The following is a 14,625-nucleotide window of genomic DNA, read 5'->3' on the forward strand; positions in this document are numbered from 1 at the left end:
ACTTACTCCACATCGGTCATACCTTGGCAGACACAGGACGCTCAACATACAGAGTACATGTTCCCCACAACAGCAAGGACCAAGTCTGGAGTCATAATCTACATTATCGTCCTTTTAAGGGTAAGAATATAAAGCCTCCTAATCTCGGGAAATTCCAACACTTCAGTTACCATAGCAACATAAATTAAGACCTATGAAATTTATGACACGCCTTTGGCAACCTGAATCTTATCAATTTTACAATACACCAACCCGTCTCTCAAACAACATTTACCGTATATGGGAGGACCAACAGCAACAGAATGGACTGTAGATGTGGCCGGCATGACCTTTTCCAATTTAGGGTTGAGAGTTTCTGACAACTCAGTTCTTTAGGGTTACCGTAGCATTGTCAGAGATGGTAATAGTCATTAAGTCGTTGGGCTTAAAAACCGTATACAAGTCACCAGAAACCAGCAGCTGCATGAAAGTCAGAACCAGGTACTCTTTCTGACATGAATTCTTCAGAGACAAAGAGGAAGGAGGTGGGGAAGCAGGCGTTTCCATGAACGACCTTTAGCTGAGCTGGCCTACCGTCGGAAAGGCACAGGTGGAACGTACCCTTAACCTTTAACAGGGTTCGAAGCGAAGGAGAGGCTCAGGGCGGCTCTGCCTACAGGCGCTTTACCCTTCAGAGGCCTGTTACAAAGGGATACCGTGGAGGGAAAAATCCAGACTCTATCCTCGGGACTATTTTTATTTTCCCTGCCTTACTGAACACAATACATTTATTCGTTATTAAAGCATTAGCAAGTTTGAAATTTCTACAAGCAAACTACAGGTGTAGCGCTTAGTGTCATTTTAATGCTAGAAAGATCCATTCTAGTTTTAGGAGCTGTAAGGCTTCCTTTCACCTGTTTTCTGTCTTTCGGCTTTTAGTTTGTCACTTTTAGTGGTTTTTACTGGTTTGTAGGGGGCATGTCCCAGGAAAGAGGAAGGGTAGGACAGGTAAAGTCTAGTTAGAAAACGTAATATGTAGTATATTTCAGTATCATTAGAAAATTTAATTTTTTGAATGATAAAAAATGACTGCTTTCACGTGACCAACTAGAGATCATAAGGCCTTGCAAAATTTGGAATCTGCAAAAAAGTGGGCTGTGCAAGTGGAGAAATGCTTTGTATTTCAGTCCAGGCAAGAGACCAGGTAGCTTGCATTCTTTTTGTTTTGCCATTTGGTCAGCTCAGTAAAGCGGTTTTTGCTGCATGACCTGAAATTGGACAGGCTCATTTCTTAAATATTAACAGAGCATTCAACAAATTTTTATTGAGTTACCAGTCTGGAGCCTGTTCTAGATCCCGTAATCCAGCATTAAACAGTAAAAAGTCCCTGCTTTCATGGTACTTAGATTCTAACAGCAGGAGACAGACAATAACAACAAATAATGAAGGTGATTTCAGACAGCAAAAAAGTCCAAACGAACAGCAACTACTACTTATGCATATTACAATATGCTCGGCATGATGCAGCGTCTATGCAACTCACAACTATCCTAGAAGAAGGTATTTTTATTGCTCCCACTCTACAGGTAAAGAAAATAAGGCTAGAGGTTAATCAGCACACCCAACTTCACACATCAGAGGGACAGGGCTGGGCTTTGAACTCTGTGAGTCTGGCTCCACGCCCTATGCACTGAACCACTAGGCTATTTTGCTGAGAGTAAAGCAAAGGTGGTGAGTGTGGCTGGTGGGGACCACTTTGGATATGAGAGTTGCGGAACATCCAGCTGAGGAGGTGACTGTCACCTATGAGTGGTAAGTGAGAGCAGGACCACTATGGAAACAGAACAACCATGTTTCCAAAGCTCCTTGGGTTTAGGATTAAAGACACCTTGCTGTAAGAAGGCACCTTCAAGAAACAAATTATGAAAAGGGACAACCATGAACATCCAGGACTGGAAAAGAGAAGTTATTCTGGCTTCCATCAAACCCTGTAGTGTTAAAGTGATCATACTCCTCTGACATACCCTGTCAGTCCGTCTTTCTCAAGACTTCACGAAAGTCTCCATCCAGTACCTTACCCCCTGCCCAGAAGTGCTAATGTGAGAGTTGATTCATCCCGTCTTCCCCCAATAGGATGAACGTTCAACAGATCCAGCCCTACCCCTCCTCCTCCACGATGCCCTTGCCTCGTTAATTAACCTTGTCTGCAAGTTAGCAGAAGAGCTGATGAGAAGCCATGACATGACACACAGCTGAATAACATCCCTATTTATCTGTTCATTCTCAGTAAATAAATCTAACAGCTTATAAAACATTCAAATAAAACTGGTAATCACCCCAGCACCACACAATAAGCGCAAATAAAAAGAAGCAGTGATGATAATTTCACCATACTCCCAATATTCCTCTTAATTTATTACCATTGTTTGCTCCTTTCTTTTCCCATAAAGCTCCAAGATGTTAAGCCATGCCCAGTGCAGGTCATTATACTTCTCTCCAGTTTTCCTGTGACCTTGGCACATGCAACTTTTCTGCCTTGGTCCATCATCTTACCTGCCACGCTTTCTTTAGTGTTGTTATTATCACTGGCAGTAATAATAGCAGCAAAGATAACACTTGTTAAACATGGACTCTGCCACGAGTACTTTGCCAAACACCTCGTATCTTATCCAATCCGTACAGCACTTAAAACCTTCCTCTGTGCCAGGCGTTGTTCAAACTTCACATTCTATCATTATGCCCATTGTGCAGGTGGTGAAACTGAGGCTTTAATAGGCTCAGTACTGGCCCATGTTGGCATAGATCTTAAGTAGCTACTGAGGAGCCAGGATTGGCCAGGCAGTGAGGCTCCAGAGCCTGCCCTCTCCACCCTCGGTGTCACTGCTTAACAGATCAAGTCCACAGAAAAGCTCAGCATGAGCTAGACCTCAACATATAGAAAATTCGTCTACATTTTGAAAAGAGAAACCTCTTGGCCTGATTAAGACCTTCTCTTTGTGGCTCCGCATATCCGACAGCACTCCTTGATGGAGATTCGCAGAGATTTACCTTCCTTCCCAAGGATTTTAACACCCACCCAGGTACCCATAACCAAGAATTCTAGCCAAAGAAGAGCCACTCTGAGTCTGAGAATTCAGGCATCAAGTGTGATATAGGTCACTGTTGCTTCTGCTCCCTGGGCCTCAGGAAAGTTGCCCTCATGCCAATGAAGTTTCCCAGCCTCGAGCTGACATTTAGTTGTCTCTGTCCTCATTTGCTTTGAAATCCACTGTAGCACGTTATCTGGACCAGCCACTTTTTATGCCTCAGGGGCTTCTTGTTGTGTAGGCCCCATTGTTGGCCACATATCTTAGCATAACACAGCTCTCCTTTAAATTGCACTGCGTCAATATTCTGCCTTCTAGATTAGGTCTATGTCTGGGGGAACTTACTAGGTATAGCACAGGGGGTAAAAGGAGATATGTAATCAGGGAAATTAGAGAAGTAAAGACTAATTGGGTCGCCTCCTTAGCTCCTGTCTTTGGAGAATAGTTTCCGTTAGCATGGGACTGTCAGTTTTCTAATCTACTCTTAAATGCCCACCAGCACCGCTGTCATTTCTGGAGTTTTTATCCACACACATTATGATGTCCTAACTCTAATGGCACAGCAGAGCATCCTGGGCTGGGAAACAGAGACAAAGGGAGACAATCTCTGTCATGTTTACATAATGCTGAGAATGTTGCTCAATTCACCGCACAGTTGAAAATCCTCAAATGCCGAGGGTTCCTGCTATGACATATATGAACAGATTACTAAGGGAGGAGAAGGGAAGTCCAGATTTTTAAAAAATTAATTAATTTAAAAATAAATAAAAATAAAAACAGCCCCTATCTGGGATGATTTGGGTATGGATTTGCCCATAGCTAAGTGTCCAACTAAATGATTTCTGTAACCTATCCCGTCTCCTTATAATATAGAGTCAGAAACCATAAGTAATAGAGAAAACAATTTGTAGGTTCACTAGTTTATAAGGATTGCCGATATACCTCAGCTCTAAGAGTACCTGTAGCTAGACGTGAAGTAACAAAAGCAAAAAAAAAATGAGAGGATGCTAATTAGCTAAAGAAAACTCTTTGCCTTCTCTAAGCACGGAGCTGCCTTTTAAATTAGAACTTGTTCATTTGTTGCAATTCATGGTTGTATCTGTTCTGTGAGAAAAGACACTTCCCTGATTTTACTAGTAATTTGTTTTATTTGGGGTGTCATAAATCCTTTTAATGTTTGGATTACATCTGTAGAGCCTCTCCCAAGGTAAATTCATTTTGCATCAGTAAGTTCTTGAATCCCTGAGGTGAGTCCAGTGATCTCAGGTTACAAAACCTTATTTAATATGAGGACATCTTTGGTTCTTATTAAAAAAACAAATTAGTGCACCTCCCAGAACATATTTCACCAAAATTACAATAGTTCTTTCCTTCCTCCTCATTTTTCCTTCCCTTTTATTCATTTAGTGTTAATATATATTGAAGTCCTGTTCCAAAAAATACCGACTCCTAGAGTGACAAAATACAAAACCAAAATTTAAAAAAAAGAAATTTTTTTAAGTTTATTGATTTTGAGAGAAGGGGTGAGAGAGAGAGAGAGTAGGGGAGGGGCAGAGAGAGGGAGAGAGAGAGAATCCCAAGCAGGCTCCACACTGTCAGCACAGAGCCATATATGGGGCTTGAACCCACCAACTGTGAGATCATGACCTGAGCCAAAACCAAGAGTCAGATGCTTAACTAACTGAGCCATCCAGGTGCTCCCAAAACCAAGTATTTTTACACTTTGATCCCCTTATGCAGCTAATCTTCTGAAAAAGTATTTCTTAGAAAATATTTTTTAATAAAAATTAGACCTAATATTTAAAAATTATGTCTATAGTTAAGAGTTATTTTCAGTGGTGAATGGTCCTCCTTTTCTCCCTATTCACTTAGGTGGGCAAGTTACATCACTAGGATTTCAATGTCAAAATCACAGCTAGGTAAATTTTAAAGTTGAAGGATTTTCGTATGCAATGTATTCTTAGCGGAATGTGTATATCGAGAACTCTCAAGACGATAGCAAACTAGAAGGAAATTATTACTTACAGTTCCAATCATCTGGAATTTTAGTGCTTGGTTTGCTTTGCTAATAAAGTCCACAGTAACTAAGATATCTCTCTCCCTCTTGATCATCCACCACTTTAATGTGCCGCCAAAACTGGTTGACTCCACCTATCTCTATTTCCAATCTTCTAGCTTAATGCCTTTTTCTGGATCTGTTGTAAGAAATTCCCAAATGACCTCCCAAAAAGTTTTGCTTCTCCATTCCATTCTGCACCCTGCTCCCTGGAATATCTTCCCAAAGCCTCCATCATGTTTCCTTCTCCTAAATCATCACTGGTTCATAGGATCAACATATTCAAGAATCTGGTACCAGCTTACATTTTCTACTGCCATCTCCACCATTATTACTCTTTTTTTTTTTTTTGAGAGAGAGACATAAAGTACTAGTCGGGGAGGGGCAGAGAGAGAGGGAGACACAGTAGGCTCCAGGCTCCGAACTGTCAGCACAGAAGCCAACGTGGGGCTCAAACCCACGAACCGTGAGATCATGACCTGAGCCAAAGTCGGACGCTTAACCGACTGAACCACCCAGCTGCCCCTCCATCATTCTTTCCTGGAACTGTTACTACTGATGCTCTGGTAAAATCTGTCCAGTCATCTTTCCTGAAATATACTTTAAATATTCACACTGCTATGCTTTTGGCCTTGCTTTTTTCTTTTCTTAAGATGCCTTTCTGCAACACATGCATCTGGAAAATTCTTACACAACCAATATGGCATCACTGAGATATTAGTTGTTTTTTTTTTTCATCTCCTTTGATGCCCCTATTTCCTTTTCCTCTGTGCTACAACAGCTTTAAGATTTCAGCTCTCTGTGCCTCAGTCTTCTCACCTGTAAATAATAATATATAACCTGAAGAAGTTTCCTACGGGTTAAGAGAGGTAACACATGCTCAGTTAAGCATCTTCTCTCCTTTTTGTGAAGTATTATCTATAATTTCATATGAACTTCACAATAATTCTTTTAGGTAATTATGTCTATTTTCCTAACTTGAAAATAGGTTAAAATGAGACACAGAAATATGAATTGACTTGTCTAGGGTCACATAAGTGGTAAATAACAAAACAGAAATATCCAGATCTTCAGATTTCAAATGCCTTCTTCTTTCCAATATACTGCATTGGATACTGGGTGATTTCTTATTCTACTTTCTCCCCTCAGCACAGTATGCTGCTTGTAGTTGCCACTCAGTAAATGTTAGTTGAATTAAATTGCATGTTCTTTTTTTTCCCCCTGTGGTAACAATGAAAATGTTGACAGTACTGAGACGTATAACATACTACTAGAGCCCCTGCTAGTTAACGTCAGTGTCTTTTAGATGTGACCATTGGAATAGCTATGACCCAAATTGACTATACCATGATCTGTCTCACATGCCTTTATCTTGCCTGCCAGGATATTGTTCTTCTTTACCAGTGCCTTGCTAAAATCAGATTGTACCACATCTACAACATTCCCTTGAGCCGTCAGTGAGAGATTCCTTTCAGAAAACAAAAAATCGAGTCATCTTTTGACGTCACGTATTCATCATGATTTCATATTGGCATTTGGTGATTTACCATTTTCTTTCTATTAAATCATCTTTAAAGGATATTTTTCTGGATATTAATACTTTGAGACTCTTTCTGAAAATTAGAACAATATTTGCTGATACCCTGCCTTCCAGTAAACCCCATCATTTCTCACAAAGATTGCTAAAGATAAGTGTTATTACAAGGAGTTGGTTCTTTCTTTGCCCAAGTGGGTAACTGTATGCAATGAGTTTTAAACATTTTTTATATATGTATTTTTAAAGTTTATTCACTTATTTCAAGAGGGCGAGCAGGAGAGAGAGGGAGAGAGAGAGAGAGAGAGAGAGAAAGAAAGAAAGAGAGAGGATCCCAAGTCTCCATACACAGAGAGAGCCCAGAGCCCAACATGGGGCTTGAACTCACAAATCATGAGCTCACAACCTGAGCCAAAACTAAGAGTCCAATGCTTAACTGACTGAGCCACCCAGGCACTCCATATGCAGTGAGTTTTAACTGTAGCAGGAAAAGTATAGCTTAGAGGTATGCCTAGCACTTATTTAAGGGGCAGTGTGATAGTAGTCCTTCCCTGGAGATTTCTAAGAGCACACGCTAAACTTATCAGTTAGGGGTCTCTCTGCCTCCTAGTCAGTTGTGGACAGACTAGGTGCTACCTGGATGCTTTTCCCCATCTGAGATTCAGAGATGTTCCAAATGTCCAGACATATCAGTACTTCTCCTGAAGCCTTTGCTTCGGCTTTGTGTTGTCTTGAAATGATGACTACAGTATTCCAAACTGCACAAAATGTAACTGTCTTGTCAAATCGATAGATGAATTTTCAGAGACACCAAAAATTCTGTCAACCCATTCAGGCTTTCTAAGACTATGCATTCATTGCCTTTCAATCAACCCAGACACCCAGAATAAATTGAAGGAGAAAAAAAATTTCTAGGGTAGAACTTACAGGCAGAGGTTATCCTGATGAAAAATGCAAATAGAATTGAGAACCAATAACATCAAATTTTTTAAATCCTATTATCTCTTTTTACTCCCTGCTCACCTCCCCACAATTGTCCATTACAATGTGGTTCCTGGTGTCATTTTAAATACAACTGACATTGTTTCTGATCTTAAAGAATTTATTTCCCGTTACCAAAGCATGACAGTAGTTCTAGCTTGGGATGTGTCCTTTCTGCTGGGACTAATCAGCTCACTATTTTACCAACCAGAGGCATAATCACTAGCCATTCTGTGAAGTGTCTGTAAATTCTGCGTATGTCAATAACTGCAGTCCGAGTATGTTGCTAACTTATAGGTACTTCATTTTTCATCAGAGAGATTTTCAAAAGAAGCTAGAAATACGAGCATCCCATTTGATTAATGCTGGATCTTTTCAGGTTGGCTTTCTGAGCCTTTGGTAGCTGAGAATAATGAAAGTCATGATCATTTTGAAAATGACATCTTTGATACAAAAATTAACAACTCTGTATGTAATCTCTTTAATGCCCTTCAGAATTATCATCAATGTCTCTGTAAATATAGTCTTAATCTGACAGTTCTTTAAATATATAATCTATCGTGAGAGTTTTACCCAATAAATAAGTTTTAAAAGCAAAGTTTACAGTCTTGAAGAAATAAAAAGGCAACAACGTAAGCAGTGCGTCACTTATCGGACCCAGCCCTCGATGTGTGAAATGCCCTAATGGTTATCTCTTGATCCAGTGGTCTGAAGTAGCAGGTACATAACTCTTTACAGATTGCAAGGGCTTCCAAATTACTGTTTGACCTTCATTCCTTCAAAATTGCCATACCAAAGAGTGATTAAGCACTGAGCTATGATGCCCGACAGCCGCGGATTCAGACTTAGTCTTGTCATTTCTAACTCAGTGATTTTAAGTAAATTGTTTAACTTTCTTAACTATCTATTTCCTGTCTTGTTAAGTCTCAGTAGAACCTCCTTCATAAGGGTCTTGTAAGATACAGTGACATAATGTAGGTAGAGTACTACCCCAATACCTGACCCACAGTAAGCATGCAATACCACAGTAAGCATGTCCATATGTGAGGCTTAATGTTTATGGAACTCATATTGTGAATTGATCTAGACAGTCCAAAATCTTAACTTCTACACCTCTGCATATGCACTTGTAACTATGGAAAATAGTAATTCATCAATTATGTTTCAGATTACTTCCTACAAGTTATAGGAGCCCTAGAATAATGAATGATTTCTTCTGAATGTAGAAAATGTGTTTATTTCTAGGAAATTTCTCCCTGATCAAGTGTCTTGAATATTTATTTGAATTTAAGAGACAAAATATGACTGAAATACATCATTGGTCCCTTTAATAAAAAAGGGACATGGTGCATGGTTTTTTTTTTTTTTTTTTTTTTTTTTTGGAATTGATTTAGCCTCATGGCAAGGCTAATACAGCCCTTTAATGTAAGAAATGAAGTAGAGGCAAGGCCAGTTTGATGTTGTTCATCCCTGGAGCTTCTAGACTCCTGTAACCCATAAAGCTCTACAGTTTGGTTAAAGTATCTTATCTATATGCACATGAATTGAACCCTCTGGGTAGGCAAGCTTCCACTGTGGCTTGAACCCAACCTGTATCTCAGACGTACTATCCAACATTCTAGGATAAACTGTGTTGACTCATTCCCAATAAGGGAAAAGAGCCAGGATTCTGGACTTCCTATCTTTTTATGTAGTAACTTCCTTGAGGGACAAAGAACTAGTCACATCTTTCCTATCTCTCTATGAATGCCCTCCCACCATCAGACTAAAAGAATGGCCCATTGCAAAGTGCTTTGCCTTACAAGCCTGTTACTTAAATAAAAGAATCATCTGTATTATCCTGTCACCTGGGTGACTCAGTCAGTTAATCATCTGATTCTGGGTTTCCGCTCAGGTCACGATCTCACAATTCATGAGATCTCACAATTCATGAATTCGAGCCCCGCCTTGGGTTCTGAGCTGACAGGGTGGAGCCTGCTTGGGATTCTCTCTCTCCCTCTCCGCCCCTCCCCTGCTTATGCTTGCTCTCTCTCTCTCTCTCTCAAAAATAAATAAATAAACTTAAAAAAAATCATCTGTTATTATCATTTCTCAATCCACTGTGGGTGTGTGTGGATATGTGTGTGTTGTTTCTGAACTACCAGTGGGCAATGGATATCTTTTTTTTTTTTTTTTAATTTTTTTTTTCAACGTTTATTTATTTTTGGGACAGAGAGAGACAGAGCATGAACGGGGGAGGGGCAGAGAGAGAGGGAGACACAGCATCAGAAACAGGCTCCAGGCTCTGAGCCATCAGCCCAGAGCCTGACGCGGGGCTCGAACCCACGGACCGTGAGATCGTGACCTGGCTGAAGTCGGACGCTTAACCGACTGTGCCACCCAGGCGCCCCTGGATATCTTTAAGTTACATATTGGAAACATCAATTTCAGCTCATTGCTGGCAGTGGTTTACAGAACCAATCCATGTAAGTTATCACCGAACTGATAGCAGTATTTACATCTCCATTTCATCACAGCTTTTATACCTTCTTCTTTCATTTTTCAATTTTTTATTTAAACTCTAGTTATATACATTCTTTTTATTCTCCCTGGAGTATAGACTGTCCTCACACATTCCCGTGGGCCACACTTGCATTTCATTCAGATTTCTGCCCCAATGTCACTTCCCTGACCACCCCATCTAAAATAGCTCCAGCACACACCCCCATACCCCACCATCTGCTTCATCCTGCTGCCTTATTGTTTTTCATAGCACTTAACACAGTCTGACCCTACATTGTAAATTTATCTGTGTATAATTCATCTCCCCATCACAGTGTAAGTTGAAGCTCCTGCAAAGAGTTTCAGTGACATAGTAGAAATTCAAGAAACATTTGTTTAAAAATGCATTTATAAATAACGGACATCATTTGTACAAAGGCTAGAATATATTCCTTCCTTACGTCAGTAGGCTAGTTCCTTAAAAGGGGATTTAGAGATGAGAATGTGCAGCCACTGGGATCCTGTAACTTTTCAAGTTTCCGGGCTCAATTGCCGGGAAGATAAGTGGAAGGTTTCTTCCTTTTTCTTTCAGAAAGGCTGTGCTAATGGTTGACATATTTTAAGACATATTTTTCATGCTATCGTGTTTAGTTTTTTTAAAAATCAACGTGAATTTAACTTGTACCCCACTTGTACCCAATTCTAGTGGCTAGAACTCTGGAAGCACCCTCAAGAGTCACTTGATTATTAGTTGGTAGTTCTGAATATATTTAACAGTCCTCAACAGCCCCTTGTCAAATGTCCTTCAAACTCATGGCTCCTCATAGAAGTCATCAAAACAGACTGGCTTCATAGGGGCACACCTGGTGAGGGAGTCAGAAAATGTCATCCTTCTGCCAGCACATTTCTGTATGCTTGCCATGCAACATTGGACGGACACACTGATTATTCTGGGCTTCTGTTTCCTTGCTAAAAACAAAGACACAATAGGATTTGCCTCCAGTGATCTTTAGTCATTTGTGGGTTGAGATTGCATCCTTTTTAGTGCTACTCTCTACGCTGGGGTGAAAGCCCCTTGGGACTCTTCTGAGTGGAATGGAATAGAGAGTCTGCCTAATCTAGAGCAACTCCACTCTTGGAAAGAGAGAGCTGAAAACTGCCAGCAAATTCTAGCAAAGGCCACCCAAAGTTACCAAGAGCTGCCATATTGCCTCATGGCCAATGCTGGCTAGAAAATCAGAAATATTCCAGGAAACATTTAAGCAAATCACTGCTGCAAGGGAGAAGAGGTCTGTGGAAGATTCTGTAATTCTTAGGTGAACTTTTGTACCTTGTCCTATGTAGCAACTATGAATAGACCATTCTTGGAGAAATCAAGTGAGGTCTCAAATTGAGCGCAAAAATAAAATAATACTTTGAGAGTAAATCTCTTGCCTTATTCAATGAGCAGCAAAATTTTTGTTTTCTTACTCACTTTAACACAGTATGTACTCACTTCTCTTTTTATGCCAAAACACATGTTATTATTAAATTCGTCTATCTTCCCCTTTAATTTTTCTTTTTTGCAGTTGGCTTAGTGGTGAACATCTCTGTCAGCATTGTCTGAAATGGTTGTAAGTTTCCAGTTGAAGGGAACTGCAACTTTTAACCTACCTGAAATAGCCCTGAAGACAGTTGAGTCCTAGGCAAATGGTCTTTAATGCTGAATGGAATTAACAATACTCTGATCGTCAAATCCCTCATAGGAAGGTAACATGGAAATGTAAAACATTCTTATTCTTGAATTATAGTTTTGTTATAAACTCCAATCTTCTCTATGAAACATGTCTTTCTTTCTCTTTCCACTGGAAAGATCTGGAGAATGATACAACTGGTCTGAGGACCCACAGTTGCCAGATCCCAAGCGCCTTGGTACAGTGGAGGAAGGTTAAGTTCTGTGGGTATGATCTTTAGGACACAAAGTGGCAGCGTCTAGTACCTCCATGTTCTCAAGCACTCAGAGAGCACTGTAGGTCAGCCACAGTGAATTAAAACCCAGAAGGCGATGTGGATTGACCGCAAGCCAAGTCAGCAGGTGGAAAGGGAGTGAAGTCCAGAACCAGTAGACCATTCTGTCCCTGTCTCATAGAGGGCTGACAGAAGGCTAAGCCTTGAGAGGCCCCTTGTCCAGTCCTTCTTCCCACACAGGTCTCCCCTTGGGAAAGCACCACTGGAAATATACCACAACAGCTCATGAGACATTTGGGGCCCCCAAAAACCTTTTCCCTCCTGCATACATAAATCATACCTCCTAATCACACCATCCAGTCCTAAAAACTTTAAAAGGATGGTGCTCTGTGAGTGAAAATTCATAGGCACCTGCTCTTGATTTACTTCCTGCTTAGAATAATTTTTACACAGCTGTAGTATCACGGAGCGACTCCGTTCACAGTACCCAACAGTGAGGCTCAGACGAGAAGGGGTATGTTGGATGTTTGGGTTATAATGATTTCGGCTATTCCTCTTTTTTTACGGCATCATTAGTAATCTGTCATTCTAATAATAATAATTCCCTTTTGACATCATGGAGGTAAGAAGAAATCATCACTGACACCAAAAATGAGGTGATATTTCAGCAGTATTATTTCACTGAAGATAAAATGGAAAGCTTTATTACTCCCCATGCCTTTAAAGAAAGCTGAACAAGGCATATGCTGACCCTAGAGCTTATCTACTTCAGTTCCTTTCAGACTGATATGAAATAACTAATTTTAATTGTTCCAAGTAGAGCTTCAGAATGTGGTTTTCCCCCAAAGCTTTACATCTACCTAATAGAAACTTTTTCAAAAACAAGCTTTATCAGTTCATAATAAACCGGGAAGTCAAAAGAAAAGTCCATTGTAGTCAAGAATGATCTATAATTTTCATTCTTCACCGTCCCCTTTTGTTCAAAGTATTTAGGAATTGATTCTACTCAATCATGTGGTCAATACTTCTTGTGTACCTGTTGTGTATTACACACTATACTGGGTCCCAGGAAGACAAAGATTGATAAAATAAAATCCTTGGTCCAGAAGACAGAGTCTAGACTGAGGTAGACACACAAAGAAATGTGTGCTCTGGTAGAGATATGTCCTAAGGGCAATGGAATGAAGTAAATAATTCTGTCTGGTGGAAAAGAAGAGCTTTTCAAAGACAGTATCATTTTAGCCAGCACTTAAAGAATAGACTTGCCCTACAGAGATATTAGAGAATGGAATTCAACACAGAGGGAACAGTCTTAGGAAAGAGATGAAGGCATCAAGTGCATTGAGCAGAAAGAAATCTAGTCCTTCAGGGAATCAGGAAGTGAAGACATCTAATCGGACTCGGCAAATGTAGACAGGAGTAGGAGCCTTCCTTTAGTGCAACACAAACTCCATGGGCTCATCAGTGTTCAGGGTAACAGGATGGAGATCGAGATTGTTTCATTCTAATACGACTTTTGCAATCAGTGTAAGGAAAAGACCACTATTTTCTACCGAGGAGCTAAGAAGGTTGTTCTCAGCCTATAGGGTAAGAGAATAAGTATGTGGATTTACGTAAGTCATTGGATAATTCCTCTTGGAATTTTCTCAATTTATTTTTCCTTCCACCTTTCTGCCCTACATGAGTGCAGGGATTTTTTTTTTTCCTCCTGAATCTTAGATGGTGGTATAAATACACATTCTGAAAGGAGGAATATGATTTTCCTAGAACCAGTAACTCAAGAAAAAAAACTGAAATCTTTATGCATTAAAATCTTAGATTGCAAAATGAATCATAAAGAGGAAGCATCACACAGACCTCAGTCACCTGAGTACTTGGTCTATACACTGTTAGGTATCTGAATTCTTGGAAAGGTCTGGGTATTTGGCACAATATAAACAAAGCCTACATTTCATGCAGCCTAGGGTTTCCCTTAAATATACATTTCATAAAACCCCTGGCTTTACGAATGATGACTTTTTTCTCACGAGAAAAAATTACTGGTACTTCCATTTACTTCTAATTCTGGCTGGCTATTCAGCATTTCTACTAATTGTCGCAACCTATATAAACAGTGTTATCTGAACACCCAATCCCTTTGTTCCAGTAAAGCATGTGCATATCAGACCAGTTACAATTCATCTGCAATTAAACCACTGTTCTCAAATGAACAGTAACTGATGACATAAAATCTGAATGTTGTAACCATGCAAATACTCAGTAACTTAAGTGATATTTTAAAAATCAAATATAGTATGCAGTTATCAGAATTGCATTATGAGCAAATTTTCACCCTTTCTCTCTTCCTCTCCCCAGAAAATAAATGTTGTATTCCTGGATTGAATTCTTAATGACTTCTTTAAAAACAAACTTTAAACCAATAAAAAAAAAAAAGAAAGAAAGAAAATCTCTTTCTCTATTTTTGCAGTGCCTGCAGAGGCTTTATCTTTCTATCAAAGATAATATGAAACTTTGGTGTTTTGTGTTGTAGGTCATTAGCTGGCTTGCTTTTTATCTGCTTG

General features: G+C 39.8%; 1 protein-coding gene and 1 long non-coding RNA gene across 13 annotated transcripts in view; one reads left to right on the top strand and one right to left on the bottom strand.

Moving 5' to 3' along the window:
- The window catches only part of NPAS3 (neuronal PAS domain protein 3), an 861,794-nt gene that overhangs the window by 793,972 nt on the left and 53,197 nt on the right, over nt 1-14,625 (top strand). The window lies entirely within an intron of this gene.
- Nucleotides 1-14,625, bottom strand: part of LOC123583533 — a 216,836-nt gene that overhangs the window by 79,462 nt on the left and 122,749 nt on the right. The gene's annotated exons all lie outside the window — the stretch shown is intronic.

This window comes from Leopardus geoffroyi, chromosome B3 (genome assembly GCF_018350155.1).
Source record: "Leopardus geoffroyi isolate Oge1 chromosome B3, O.geoffroyi_Oge1_pat1.0, whole genome shotgun sequence".
In the NCBI taxonomy this organism is placed as follows: domain Eukaryota; kingdom Metazoa; phylum Chordata; class Mammalia; order Carnivora; family Felidae; genus Leopardus; species Leopardus geoffroyi.